A 14,912-nucleotide genomic window follows, 5' to 3' on the forward strand; every position below is an offset into this window, starting at 1 on the left:
CAAAAACCACATGATTATCTCAATAGATGCAGAAAAGACCTTCGACAAAATTCAACAGCCCTTCATGCTAAAAACTCTCAATAAACTGGGTATTGATGGAAAGTATCTCAAAATAATAAGAGCTATTTATGACAAATCCCCAGCCAATATCATACTGAATGGGCAAAAACTGGAAGCATTCCCTGTGAAAACTGGTACAAGACAGGGATGCTCTCTCTCACCACTCCTATTCAAAATAGCGTTGGAAGTTCTGGCCAGGGTAGTCAGGCAAGAGAAAGAAATAAAGGGTATTCAATTAGGAAAAGAAGAAGTCAAATTGTCCGTGTTTGCAGATGACATGATTGTATATTTAGAAAACCCCATCATCTCAGCCGCAAATCTCCTTAAGCTGGTAAGCAACTTCAGCAAAGTCTCAGGATACAAAATCAATGTGCGAAAATCACAAGTATTCCTATACACCAATAACAGACAAAGAGAGAGCCAAATCATGAGTGAACTCCCATTAACAATTGCTACAAAGAGAATAAAATACCTAGGAATACAACTTACAAGGGATGTGAAGGACCTCTTCAAGGAGAACTACAAACCTCTGCTCCTTTTTTTTTTTTTTTTTTTTAAGACAATCTCGCTCTGTCACCAAGGCTGGATTGCAGTGGTGCAATCTGGCTCACTGTAACCTCTGCTTCCTGGGTTCAAGTGATTCTCCTGCCTCAGCCTCCCGAGTGGCTGGGATCAAAGGCACTCACCACCATGCCCAGCTTTTGTATGTGTGTGTATATATATATGTGTGTGTGTGTATATATGTATATAAACATATATACATATATATACACTTTAAGTTCTAGGGTACGTGTGCACAAAGAGCAGGTTTGTTACATAGGTATACATGTGCCAAGTTGGTTTGCCGCACCCATTAACTCGTCATTTACATTAGGTTTTTCTCCTAATGCTATCCCTCCCCTAGCCCCCCACCCCATGACAGGCCCTGGTGTGTGATGTTCCCTGCCCCGTGTCCAAGTGTTCTCATTGTTCAATTCCCACCTATGAGTGAGAATATGTGGTGTTTGGTTTTCTGTCCATGTGATAGTTTGCTCAGAATGATGGTTTCCAGCTTCATCCACATCCCTGCAAAGGACATAAACTCATCCTTTTTTTGGCTGCATAGTATTCCATGGTGCATATGTGCCACATTTTCTGAATTCAGTCTATCATTGAGGGACATTTGGGTTGGTTCCAAGTCTTAGCTATTGTGAATAGTGCTGCAATAAACACACGTGTGCATGTGTCTTTATAGTAGCATGATTTATAATCCTTTGGGCATATACCCAGTAATGGGATTGCTGGGTCAAATGGTAATTCTAGTTCTAGATCCTTGAGGAATTGCCACACTGTTTTCCACAATGGTTGAACTAGTTTATACTTCCACCAACAGTGTAAAAGCATTCCTGTTTCTCCACATCCTCTCCAGCATCTGTTGTTTCCTGACCTTTTAATGATCACCATTCTAACTGGCATGAGATGGTATCTCATTGTGGTTTTGATTTGCATTCTGATGACCAGTGATGATGAGCATTTTTTCATGTGTCTGTCACCTGCATAAATGTCTTCTTTTGAAAAGTATCTATTCATATCCTTTGCCCACTTTTTGATGGGGCTGTTTGTTTTTTTCTTGTAAATTTGTTTAAGTTCCTTATAGATTCTGGATATTAGCCCTTTGTCAGATGGATAGATTGCAAAAATTTTCTTCCATTCTGTAGGTTGCCTGTTCACTCTGATGGTAGTTTCTTTTGCTGTGCAGAAGCTCTTTAGTTTAATTAGATCCCTTTTGTCTATTTTGGCTTTTGTTGCCATTGCTTTTGGTATTTTAGTCATGAAGTCCTTGCCCATGCGTATGTCCTGAATGGCATTGCCTAGGTTTTCTTCTAGGGTTTTTACGGTTTTAGGTCTAACAATTTAAGTCTTTAATCTATCTTGAATTAATTTTTGTATAAAGTATAAGGAAGGGATCCAGTTTCAGCTTTCTATATACAGCTAGCCAGTTTCCCCAGCACCATTTATTAAATAGGGAATCATTTCCCATTTCTTGTTTTTGTCAGGTTTGTCAAAGATCAGATGGTTGTAGATGTGTGGTGTTATTTATGAGGCCTCTGTTCTGTTCCACTGGTCTATATCTCTGTTTTGGTACCAGTACCGTGCTGTTTTGGTTACTGTAGCCTTGTAGTATAGTTTGAAGTCAGGTAGTGTGATGCCTCCAGTTTTGTTCTTTTGGCTTAGGATTGTCTTGGAAATGCGGGCTCTTTTTTGGTTCCATATGAACTTTAAAGTAGTTTTTTCCAATTCTGTGAAGAAAGTCATTAGTAGCTTGATGGGAATGTCATTGAATCTATACATTACCTTGGGCAGTATGGCCATTTTCATGATATTGATTCTTCCTAGTCATGAGCATGAAATGTTCTTCCATTTATTTGTGTCCTCCTTTATTTCGTTGAGCAGTGGTTTGTAGTTCTCCTTGAAGAGGTCCTTCACATCCCTTGTAAGTTGTATTCCTAGGTATTTTATTCTCTTTGTAGCAATTGTTAATGGGAGTTCACTCATGATTTGGCTCTCTCTTTGTCTGTTATTGGTGTATAGGAATACTTGTGATTTTCGCACATTGATTTTGTATCCTGAGACTTTGCTGAAGTTGCTTATCAGCTTAAGGAGATTTGCGGCTGAGATGATGGGGTTTTCTAAATATACAATCATGTCATCTGCAAACACGGACAATTTGACTTCTTCTTTTCCTAATTGAATACCCTTTATTTCTTTCTCTTGCCTGACTACCCTGGCCAGAACTTCCAACGCTATTTTGAATAGGAGTGGTGAGAGAGGGCATCCCTGTCTTGTACCAGTTTTCACAGGGAATGCTTCCAGTTTTTGCCCATTCAGTATGATATTGGCTGGGGGTTTGTCATAAATAGCTCTTATTATTTTGAGATACTTTCCATCAATACCTAGTTTATTGAGAGTTTTTAGCATGAAGGGCTGTTGAATTTTGTCGAAGGTACTTGAAAGGAGGAGGGGCTGGGACAGGAGCTTTATGCTGAACAGGTTGGCTAAACATACATAATCCGGCTAATTTTTGTGTGTGTTTTTAGTAGAGACGGGTTTCATCATGTTAGCCAGGATGGTCTCGATCTCCTGACCTCGTGATCAGCCTGCTTTGGCCTCCCAAAGTGCTGGGATTACAGGCGTGAGCCACCCTTTTTTTGTTTTTTGTTTTTTGTTTTAAGAGGCAAGGTCTCACTATGTTGCCCAGGCTGGTCTTGAACTCCTGCACTCAAGCAATCTGCCCACCTCGGCCTCTGAAAGTGTTGGGATTACAGGCAAGAGCCACCGTGACTGGCAGAAAATGTAGTTTATTCTTTAGGTGTAAGAGTGTGTGACTTCTTACCTGTCACAGCTGTAGGTCCTGATTATAATTTGGTTTCTTACTGCCACCGAATGCATTCTGTTAGTCTATGATCTGCCATTTTGTTGTTGTTGCTGTTTGTTTTGAGATGGAGTCTCGCTGTGTTGCCCAGGCTGGAGTGCAGTGGCACGATCTCGGCTCACTGCAAGCTCTGCCTCCTGGGTTCACGCCATTCTCCTGCTTCAGCCTCCCAAGTAGCTGGGACTACAGGCGCCTGCCACCATGCCTGGCTAATTTTTTGTATTTTTAGCAGAGATGGGGTTTCACCGAGTTAGCCGGGATGGTCTCGATCCCTGACCTTGTGATCCGCCTGCCTCGGCCTTCCAAAGTGCTGGGATTACAGGCGTGAGCCACTGCGCCCGGCCTATCATCTGTATTTTAACATTGATGCTGGTCAGATGTTGTGTCTAAACTGCAAAAGGGAGGGAGTATAACCAGGCATGTCTGACTTCCTGACCTGTCATGGTTGGAAATTCAGTTTTTAAGGTTTTTCTGGGGTCCCCTTGGCCAAGAGGGTCCATTCAATTAGGGGGCTTAGGATTTTATTTTTAGTTTACAGGGGAAATAAGCCTGTTAGGGGTAGACAGATCTTCAAAGCATGAGTGTTGGCAGGAACTTAAGCAACAAAGAGATATGGTTAAAACGTCTCTTTCTCTTTCTCCCTAGAAAGCCAGAGGAATTTGTGTTTTCTCCAGAGAGGGTGGGACAGAGGAGAGAATGGTGGGGCAGGAGGGAGAGTTAGTGATTTTGGAGGAGGCTAGAGGGTGCAGGGCCAGTTAGAAAACCTCAGCTGGGGGTGTGGAAAGGACTTTTAAAAACTTCTGAGGGGTGAGTTTAAACTGTTTGCCATGTATCATATGACCTCCCCCAGGGCCCAGAGTACCCTAATGTCTTTGTACTCGTGAATGTTTTGTGTAGGAAGGGTGCGGGCAGTCTTCAGGGAGAGCTGAGTTTCCTCTCCAGACTTCTGAACTGCGGTACAGCAACAGCCTGGCAAAAGCAGAAACCCAGAGGCAGAGATATTTAGGAGAATATAAATCCCCAGATATTTGCAAAAAATATTAAGGGAGGGGCTTTGACTTTCACAGTCCATTTTTACCTCAATCTCAAAGGGCAAGGAAGTTGACGTCTAAGTTACAAATATAATGCACAAGCATTTCAAAAAGTAGGGGGAAAAAAAAGAGAAGCCGAAAGAAGGGGAAAAAAAATCACTCATCCCTGCTAGGCACGGTGGCTCAGGCCTGTAATCCCAGCACTTTGGGAGGCTGAGGTGGGAGGATAACTTGAGTCCAGGAGTTCAAGACCAGCCTGGGCAACATGGCAAAACCCTGTCTCTACTAAAACTACGAAAATTAGCTGGGCGTGGCCGGGCGCGGTGGCTCACGCCTGTAATCTCAACACTTAGGGAGGCTTAGGCGGGCAGATCACGAGGTCAGGAAATTGAGACCATCCTGGCTAACATGGTGAAACCCTATCTCTACTAAGAATACAAAAATTAGCCGGGCGTGGTGGCGGGTGCCTGTAGTTCCAGCTACTCGGGAGGCTGAGGCAGGAAAATGGCGTGAACCCGGGAGGCGGAGCTTGCAGTGAGCTGAGATCTGGCCACTGCACTCCAGCCTGGGCCACAGAGCTAGACTCCGTCTCAAAAAAAAAAAAAAAAAAAATTAATTAATTAATTTTAAAAAAAAATTAGCCGGGCGGCGTGTGGCACGTGCCTGTAATCCCAGCTACTTGGGAGGTTGAGGCAGGAGAATCACTTGAACCCGGGAGGCGGAGGTTGCAGTGAGTTGAGATTGCGCAACTGCACTCCACCAGGGGCGACAGAGTGAAACTGTGTCTCAAAAAAAAAAAAAAAAAAAAAAAAAAATCACTCATCCAGATAGCTAGGGTGTGGCCTAAGGAGCTTGTGGCCTACGGAAGGTGTGGCCGAAGGAGAGGCGAGGGGTAATCTTTAATGATGATGGAGAGGAGCCGTTGGTCATATACCTGAGAGTCAAGTTTTGTTCATCGCCAGATGAAAGCTTCTTCCACCAGATTGTCTCCCAGCTGCTAGGTAGCTTTCTGTGGTACATCTTAAGCGATAGATTGGGTTAATAGGTCCCTCCCAGGTCTTCAAGACCTGGATTAAGAAGTAAGAACAGAATTTTCTACAACAATAGGGAGGATGTCCCCTATTTTAGGTGAATAAGCATATTACATAAGCACATGGGAAGAAAGGTTAAGAACTCTAAGACCGTAAATTTCCAGTTGTAGAAGCCTCTTGAAGGCGGAAAGCCCTTTTTTGAAAATTACAGGCGGTATGATCTCCTCCAGTGGACCTAGCACTGGGTTAAGGGTCTCTCCAACTGCAAGTCACATACCTTTTCTAGGACTAGTTTCTTCACTGGAAGATGAGGAGGTTGCACTAGATGACCTCGAAATTCCCTTCCAGCTTTAAATTCCCTCTTGTGACACTTGCTGGACTTGTTCTACTGGCCCAGGCGCTCTCCCTTAGCTGCTATGTCCGCATCCCGCACCAGAGGGCGCCACAGGCGGGCCCTGGGCAGCGTGCGGTGGGCGGAGAGGCAGAATCAGGGGAGTCTCCAGGAGGCGTGGTGATTGGTCGCCGCCAGGCGGAAGGGGGCGTGGGAAGGGAAGGGCCGGACAGCGCGGTGACGTCGCGCTGGTGGGGGCGGGGCCGGGCCGCGGAGCGTGTGACGCTGCGGCAGCCGCGGACCTGGGGATTAATGGGAAAAGTTTTGGCAGGAGCGGGAGAATTCTGCGGAGCCTGTGGGACTGCGGCGGTGGCGCCGTAGGCAGCCGGGACAGGTCAGTCTGAGACGAGAGAAGCGGGCAGGCAAGTGGCGGAGGGAAGCGGCGGGCCTGGGCCGAGGCGGCCAGCGGGACTGGGGCGCAAGGCCCGGCGGCGGGGAGCGGGGTGCGGGGAGCTGCCAGGGTCCGCGGACAGCGTCGCGGCGGCTTCCTGATGCTCCGGCCCGCTCCGGTCAGCCGCCGTGCGTTGCCGTGTAGGCGCCCCGCCGCCCCTGCGCCCCCCGCCTTTGGACCCCCATAGCTGCGTGAGTGAGTCCGAAACACGGGCCTCCTTCCACCCGACTCTGTGCCCCTTCTTGGGCCTCGTGGCTCCGTCTCCTCCCACTTGGGAGAACCCTGTCTCAGGCCCGGGGGCCTCTCCCACTCCCCTCCCCTGCCTCTGATCTCTTCCTTCACCCCTTTCTGGTGTCCCCGAATCCATTGCCGTATCTACCTAGGGTCTTTTCGGGGATCTTTTCCTCTGTCCCCCTCGTTATCCTTGTCTCCTGCCTTCATCCTCCCATCCTTGCTCTCGCAGGCTTTCCTGTCTTTCCCCATCCTTGTCCCCTTATGTGTGGCCTGATCCCTCCCAGTACTATGGGTCCTCATCCTCTTCCCCAGGGTGTTCCTAGGCTTTTTCCAGCTCCGGGCTTGCAGTCCCTGTCTCCCTAAGACTTTCACCTTGGCTCCCTAAGAGGCCCTGTTTTTGCTCCTCTTTCCAATTTCCTTCGTATCGGTTCGGTCCCCTACATTCCTGTCGCCCACCTCCTTTTCTCTCCCTGTTCCTTTCCCCTGCTTCAGGGAGAAGCGTTAGCTCCACACTCTACTTTCACTTGACCTGCAGTTGACAGAACCATGGGGTGGGGTGGAGGTGTTCAGACCTTGATCGAATTAGGAGGCTGATTGATTAAAGGAAATAACAGATTGTGTGGGAGAATTTACTTGGGTGTTGCATCAGAGATGATGTCCAATTTGTAGGCCATTCTTCTCATCTCAGCTTTAATACTTCTCCTTTATAGGGCTGTTGACTTCCAGGAACCCTTGGGGAGAGACGGCGCTGAGCTGGATGTGTGCCGCGGGTAGCCAGAGGCTTTGTCCAATTCTTTTCCCTTTCCAGGAACCAGGGTTTTGTGTCTTTCCACTCTGGATATATGGAATACACTTATACCATCCAGCCTTTGTGTGCCCTCACTCCCACCCTCCACCCTGTGCTCCATCCCAAAGGGCTAAGAGAATTCTCCAGAAGCTGTGCCCCAGAAAATCCTTGTGGTCTTCAACCTTTTTTCTGTGTACTGGCTCCAGAACTTTTTTTTTCCCGTTCGAGTTTTGAAATAGATTGCTGGCCTGATAGCCCTGGGGCTGGCGGGCATCTGTCCTTTTATTATTGGTGGCTTGAAACAGCTGCTGATTTTCTCTCATATCTCTTTGACAATCTTTGGCTAACTGAATGTGCCTCTATGTTGGTCACTGAACATGTTCTCTTGGAGTCTCTTCTCCCTCTTTTTTCTTTGTTCTTTTCTGAATCTAGGGAATCCAAATTCTCCCTCTTTTTCCCTGGGAGCTTAATTTCCTCTGTATCCAAGAGGAAGGGCGACGCCAAAGTTCTGTTCCCTTTGCACAGGCATAGTATGAGGTATCAGATTCATAACTACCTGGGCAGGTTGTGAGGCCGCAGTAGTTAGACCTTGTCAGGAACTTGAGCAGACACGTCTGCTTCCAGTCACATAGATTGTCTTTTCTGGGACTTGAGAGCCCACCGCCTTACATGTGTGTCTGGATGTTTAACCTTACCAAACAGAAAATTCTCTTCATATCCTTCAGTTTGAGCTCCTTTATTTGGCGTTGGTTCTCTAAAGAAATATTCAAGAAATAACATATCCTTTGTTTCTACCCAGTCTGATCTTGGAGGATTCTGAAAGCATGACCCACTCTCATGTTTAGAGATGAAGGCTCATTGTTTCACCTGGCCCCAGGTTTCTAGGGCTCCTCTTTTCATGATTGTGCTGTCTTTGAGCCAGATTGGACACAGGAGTTGGCAACCTTTAGGAGCTGTGGTGGAGAGCCAAAGGAACCAGCTTGACCAGACTTTAAAGTTTTGTAATCCTCTTGTGCACTGACTGTTTTCTGTGAAAGCAGTAGGATTGTGGATGGCCTGTCATTGAGCCAGTCCCCTCTCCACTGACCCCAAGACCCCCTTTGCAGCACTTGCAAGGATTTGGGCAGACTGGACCAGAGGGTTTCCATGTTCCTGTGAATAGCATCTCTCCAGGGTTTTAGTGAATCATTCTAAAGAGGTAGAGGTCAAGTGTTGGACAGATTTTTAGTCTAGTCTCTGGCTCTCAAGGACTCCTCCTTACTCTTTTGAGCAGTTTGTTACTCCTGGCCGCGCTTACCCCTTAGTAGTGCTCTCTGCTGTGGTGACAGGTGAGAGATTTGAGAACAGGTCAAGGCCAGTCCTTGTGGAGCAGCTTGGGCACCAGCAGCCCCAGCTGGATAGCTTCTCGCAGTTTGTCCACTCTCGTTTTCTGAGAAGGTAGTCATGATTGTCAATTACCAAATTCCTTCCCATTCAGTGATTTTTGCAGAGTCTGGGTCTGGATTTTCTTTCCTTCTTTCTTTTGTGACACAAGGTTTTGTTCTGTTGCCCAGACTGGAGTGCAGTGGTGCTATCATAGTGCATTGTAACCTCGAACTCCTGGGCTCGGGGATTTTCCTGCCTCAGCCTCCAGAGTAGCGGGGACTATGGGTGTACGCCACCATACTCAGCTAATTAAAAAACAATTTTTTGGTAAAGACAGGCTCTCACAATGTCTCAAACTCCTGGCCTCAAGCAGTCCTCCCCACCTTGGCCTCCCAGAGCACTGAGATTACACAGACTGCTCGTTCGGCTGCCTTTCTCTGCCTCTTCATCATGGCCTTCTTGTGTAATATACGCCTTAACCCATTCAGGAAGAATTGCTCCTCCTCAGCCTTTCAACCCCACCTGTGGTCCCTTAGACCCCTTCCCTTAGGGCCTGGTAAGAGGATAGACAGTGTAGTGTACTGGCCTAGGAAGCCATTAGGCCTCTGCTTTGGGCCTACAGCTGTCCTGACTGTTGTGCAAGATGTCTTCAGGGCCTGCGGATTCTGGCACATCCTGGAGTAGTGCAGCTCCTCTCTCTCAGGAGTTCTACCTGTCACTTTTTTTTTTTTTTTGAGACAGAGTCTCGCTCTGTCGCCCAGGCTGGAGTGTAGTGGCGTGATCTCGGCTCACTGCAAGCTCTGCCTCCCAGGTTCATGCCATTCTCCTGCCTCAGCCTCCCGAGTAGCTGGGACTACAGGTGCCCGCCACCACACCCGGCTAGTTTTTTGTATTTTTTAGTAGAGACGGAGTTTCACCATGTTAGCCAGGATGGTCTCGATCTTCTGACCTCGTGATCTGCCCACCTCAGCCTCCCAACATGCTGGGATTACAGGTGTGAGCCACCGCAACCACCCTGGACCTGTCACTTTAAGGGCTTCAGCTGTATCCTGTCCCTGAGGCCCAGCTCCCTGAGTGTTCCCTGCAGGCTGGGAAGCTGAACAGTAGTGCCTTCCTCCAGTGCCTCTGAAGGGCCTGGAAATTGCAGGACCCAGCTCCACTGCTCAGCATTGCCCACACTGGAAACGTTCTCTTCCTCCCTATCCAGGTCTCTGTGGGCTTTGTCCATTCTGCCAGGCCCTTGCTTAGCCCTGTGCCCGACGCCATTGTCTATGCCATGTTGTCCCAGATTACCTAGTAACTGCTTCTTGAGATGGTTTGGTGTCCCTGAGCATTTTTCTCTGCCTTTGGAGCCAGGGGGAGGGGCTTCTTGCAACAGCTGGATTCCAGGATGTCAGAGGAGCCCTTGGAACTTACCTTGAGCCTGGCAGGGAGAACATGGCCCCTTGCATCAGGTTTCAGACATATGGTTCTTCTTCCTTAGCAGAAGGCTCCTAGCCTTCATAACTCAGCAGGCTGGGGATTGGGATGTGACTCCAGTTCATTCTCCAGGGGCTTTGGTGAAGGAATCAACTATGACTCAGGACATCTTCATTTATGAGCTGCTACCCATGGAGGGTATTGGGCACCAGCTCCTTTCTTACCTTGCCTGCTCCTTCTGCCCCGACCTGACAAAATCAGCAAAGCCAGTGTCTGCGTGCTTGGGAGCGAGCAGACTCCTTCCAGGATTGGGGAAATATTTGCTGACTCAGGCTCAGAATCACATCTCAGGGTGGTGTGTAAGGGACAGACGAGGAGCCAGATTACCTTGGGAGCACTCTTTGAGTTATGGTGGGTATAACTTATTAGAGTTGCTTTTAGGGCCCCTGGCATTTCTCAGCTAAAGCTGTTGGGGTTTTTTCTATCCTGCAGTGTTGTACAGTGTTTTGGGCATGCACATGATACTCACACAGTGGCTTCTGCTCACCAACAGATGAAGACAGATGCACCAATGAGGTAATCCCATTTTCTTTACTCAGGAGTCCCTGATCACCACTGACACAGGATCCAGATTTAAGATCCTGACCTTGAAGATGAAATAATTTCACTAGGGCTTATTCCCAGATTCCAGGTTCCTGTCACAGCATCTGGTACCAGTTGCTTATGTGTAGTATAGACATTTATTAAGTAATTATTGAATGTCTGTGGTTTACATAGTTTTTTCAGAAGCATGAAGATTCCCACCTTTGCGCCCATTTAAAGATAAACTCCACAGGGCAGGGAGTTATTTTGCTGCCTGTTGTGTCTAGGATAGTGCCTGGCACAGAGGAGATAATAAATATTTGTTGAATGAATAAATGAATGGACTTTCATCTTTGCCCATATGGGTACCTAGGGTGCCAGACTACAAAGATGGTGTCCATCATATTTAGGGAGCAAATATATACATTTTTTTGTTTGTTTGTTCATTTTTTGAGATGAAGTCACATTCTTGTCCCCCATGCTGGAGTACAGTGGCGCGATCTTGGCTCACTGCAACCTCCTTCTGGGTTCAAGCGCTTCTCCTGCCTCACCCTCCCGAGTAGTTGGGACTACAGGTGCCCGCCACCATGCCCGGCTAATTTTTGTATTTTTAGTAGAGATGGGGTTTCACTGTATTGGCCAGGCTGGTCTGGAACTCCTGACCTCAGGTGATCCGCCCACCTCAGCCTTCCAAAGTGCAGGGATTACAGGCGTAAGCCACCGCACTCGGCCTTTTTTTTTTTTTTTTTTTTTTTTGAGGTGGAGTTTTGCTCTTGTTGCCCAGGCTGGAGTGCAATGGCATGATCTTGGCTCACTGCAACCTCCGCCTCTCAGGTTCAAGCGATTCTCCTGCCTCAGCCTCCTGAGTAGCTGAGATTACCGACATGCACCACCATATCCGGCTAATTTTTGTATTTTTAGTAGAGATGGGGTTTCACCATGTTGGCCAGGCTGGTCTCAAAGTCCTGATGTTGGGTGATCCACCCGCCTCGGCCACCCAGAGTGCTGGGATTACAGATGGGAGCCACTGCACCCAGCTGGGAACAAATATTTTTGAGTGCCAACTATGTGCCTGGCACTTGGGAAATGATAGTAGTAAAAAACAGATCCAGTTGCTGCCTCATGGGTCTGTGGTTTGCTGGTATATATGCGAGCTGACCATAACACACAGAATTGTTTCTTCCATCTCTGCAGGGGTAGGAGGTTCTCACCAAGAGTCTGAACAATGCTCTGGATTTCCCATTGCTGTTTCTATGTTCTCAGGATGTCTGGCAGGTTTTATAAACTCTCAAAGTGGAGCTCCAGGGAATACAATGTTCATTGTCCTCTTTGGAAGGCTGGGTTGTGGGTCCCTGCTGGGGGCCAGGGAAACGTGGGCCTCCTGCCTGGTTTGTTTTAATCTCTGAAGTTCAGTGGTTCCAGTAGCTGTTTGTGGGCTTCACTTCCCCTTCTCTGCCTTTAACACCCTGCAGGTTTTCCTGTTGTCAGACAGGGTGGTGAGTCCCTGTGTCTCTCTGTCCATAGGGGTCAGGTTGTTTGCAGATCTTTCAGGAAGGTCCTGGGTGGGGTGGCCCTCCTGCTTTCAAACCCATACCAAGTGCTTTCCTCTGAAGGGAATGTGAGGGAAGAAGAAGCGAGGAGTTTCAGAGGCTTCTGAGGTTCCCCAAGAGGGAAGAGGTCGAAGTACCCCTTGAGCAGGGAGAGCTACTGAGTTGAACTGATTTGCTTTGTCATTTGCTTTAGCAGCAGCTAGGCCCAGTGGCAGCAATTGTACATGCATTTCCAGGGGTCAGTTGTCCAGTTCCTCCCTGAACCTTGAGCTCTCAGTCACAGGTAGGAGCTTTGCCTTGCCTTGCCTCCCATCCCCTCCCCTCCCCTCTCCTCCCCTCCCCTGCCCTGCCCTCTTGATGGGGTATTGCTATATCACCTAGGTCCAGGGGTGTGTCCAGTCTTTTGGCATCCCTGGGCCACATTGGAAGAATAATTATTATCTTGGGCTACACATAAAATACACTAACACTAACAATAACTAATGAGCTAAAAATAAAAATGGCAAAAGAATCTCATGTTTTAAGAAGGTTTACGTTATTTGTGTTGGGCTGCATGCAGTCATGGGCCATGGGTTGGATAAACTTGGCCTACCTAGGCAGGCCTCTCACCACAGCCTCCCAAGTAGCTGGGACTACAGGTACACACCACCGTGCCTGACTAGTTTTTTTTTTTTTTTTAATGGGTACATAGTAGTAGGTGTGTATATTTATGAGAGTACATGAGATGGTTTGTTTGTTTGTTTGTTTTTGAGACGGAGTCTCACTCTGTTGCCCAGGCTGGAGTGCAGTGGCCAGATCTCAGCTCACTGCAAGCTCCGCCTCCCATGTTTACACCATTCTCCTGCCTCAGCCTCCCGAGTAGCTGGGACTACAGGTGCCCGCCACCTCGCCCAGCTAGTTTTTTGTGTTTTTTAGTAGAGACGGGGTTTCGCCGTGTTAGCCAGGATGGTCTCGATCTCCTGACCTCGTGATCCGCCCGTCTTGGCCTCCCAAAGTGCTGGGATTACAGGCTTGAGCCACCGCGCCCAGCCTTTTTTTTTTTTTTAATTTTTGTTTTTGAGACACAGATTCACTCTGTCACCCAGGCTAGAATGCAGTGGCCTGATTTCAGCTCATTGTGACCTTCGCCTCCTGGGTTCAAGCGATTCTTGTGCCTTAACCTCCTGAATAGCTGGGATTACAGATATATGCCACCATGCCCAGCTAATTTTCGTATCATTGGTAGAGATGGGTTTTCACCATGTTGGCCAGGCTGGTCTTGAACTCCTGACCTCAGGTGAGCCACCTGCCTTGACCTTCCAAAGTCCTGGGATTACAGGCGTGAGCCACTGTGCCCGGCCCATTAGATGTTTTGATATAGGCGTGCAATGTGAAATAAGCACATCCGGAAGAATGGTGTATCCATCCCCTCAAGCATTTATCTATTGAGTTGCAAACAATTCAATTACACTCATTAAGTTATTTAAAAATGTATAGTTACTATTGACTATAGTCACCCTGCTGTGCTATCAAATTGTAGGTGTTACTCATTCTTTCTGTATTTGTTTTGTACCCATTAACCATCTGCACCTGCTCCTGCAGCTCCTCACTCCCTCCCAGCCTCTGGTAACCATCCTTCTACTCTCTGTGTCCGTGAGTTCTTTTGTTTTGATTTTTAGATCCCACAAATAAGAACATGCAATGTTGGTTTTTCTGTTCCTGCCTTATTTCATTTAGCATAGTGACCTTCAGTTTCATCTATGTTGTTGCAGATGACTGGATCTCATCCTTTTTTATAGCTGATAGTACTCCATTGTGTGTATGTACTACATACTCATTTGTTGATAGACACTTAGGTCACTTCCAAATCTTAGCTATTGTAAACAGTGCTGTAGCAAACAGGAGTGCAGATCTCTTCAGTATACCAATTTCCTTTCTTCTGGGTATATACCCAGCAGTGGGATTGCTGGATCATATGGTGGCTCGATTTTTAGTTTTTTGAGGAACCTTCAAACTGTTCTCCATAGTGGTTGTACTAATTTACATTCCCACCAACAGTGTATAAGGATTCCCTTTTCTCTACATTCTCACTAGAATGTGTTATTGCCTGTCTTTTGGATATAAGCCATTTCAGATGTATTTATTTAGAGATGGCATCTGGCTCTGTCACCCAGGCCTGAGTGCGGTGGCATGATCTTGGCTCACTGCAATCTCTGTCTCCTGGGTTCAGGTGATTCTCGTGCCCCAACCACCCAAGGAGCTGGGATTTATAGGCATGCACCACCACACCTTGCTAATTGTATTTTTAGTAGAGATGGCATTTCACCATGTTGGCTAGACTGGTCTTGAACTCCTGACCTCAGGTGATCTCCCTGCCTCAGCTTCCCAAAGTGCTAGGATTACAAGCATAAGCCACTGCACCACACCTGGCCTTTTTTTTTTTTTTTTTTTTTTAGTTTTTTAATTTTACAATGGAACTGTATCTTCCCAAAATGTTGCAGATGAGTTACAAGAAACAGAATGACAACTATCAAGGAAAACTGTCACTCTGGGCTCCTCTTTGACCACAGCAGCTGTGTAGAAACCACTGCAGCTTTGACAAAGGGCCACTGATATAAGCTGTTTTAATTGGGGTGAGATGACATCTCATTGTAGTTTTGTTTTGTTTTGTTTTGTTTTG

At 47.2% G+C, this 14,912-nt stretch overlaps 1 protein-coding gene and 1 non-coding gene across 8 annotated transcripts in view; one reads left to right on the forward strand and one right to left on the reverse strand.

Annotated features, from left to right (window-relative positions):
* The first annotated feature begins 6,116 nt into the window (after window positions 1-6,116).
* PPARD (peroxisome proliferator activated receptor delta) overlaps window positions 6,117-14,912 on the forward strand; it is an 85,444-nt gene continuing 76,648 nt past the window's right edge. For 2 of the 7 annotated variants that reach the window (XM_038005998.2, XM_038005996.2), the window contains exons 1-2: window positions 6,117-6,259; window positions 10,614-10,697. The gene's annotated coding sequence lies outside the window, so the exon portion shown is untranslated. Of the gene's footprint in view, window positions 6,260-10,613; window positions 10,698-12,446; window positions 12,537-14,912 lie in introns of all 7 variants that reach the window. The other 5 variants (XM_038005997.2, XM_038006000.2, XM_007972842.3 and 2 more) reach the window with 5 other exon arrangements.
* LOC119626866 (small nucleolar RNA SNORA16B/SNORA16A family) lies at window positions 14,708-14,843 on the reverse strand. Its single transcript, XR_005243059.1, has one exon. It is a non-coding gene; the product is annotated as a small nucleolar RNA SNORA16B/SNORA16A family (small nucleolar RNA).

The sequence above is a fragment of the Chlorocebus sabaeus genome, chromosome 17, assembly GCF_047675955.1.
Source record: "Chlorocebus sabaeus isolate Y175 chromosome 17, mChlSab1.0.hap1, whole genome shotgun sequence".
Taxonomy (NCBI): Eukaryota; Metazoa; Chordata; class Mammalia; order Primates; family Cercopithecidae; genus Chlorocebus; species Chlorocebus sabaeus.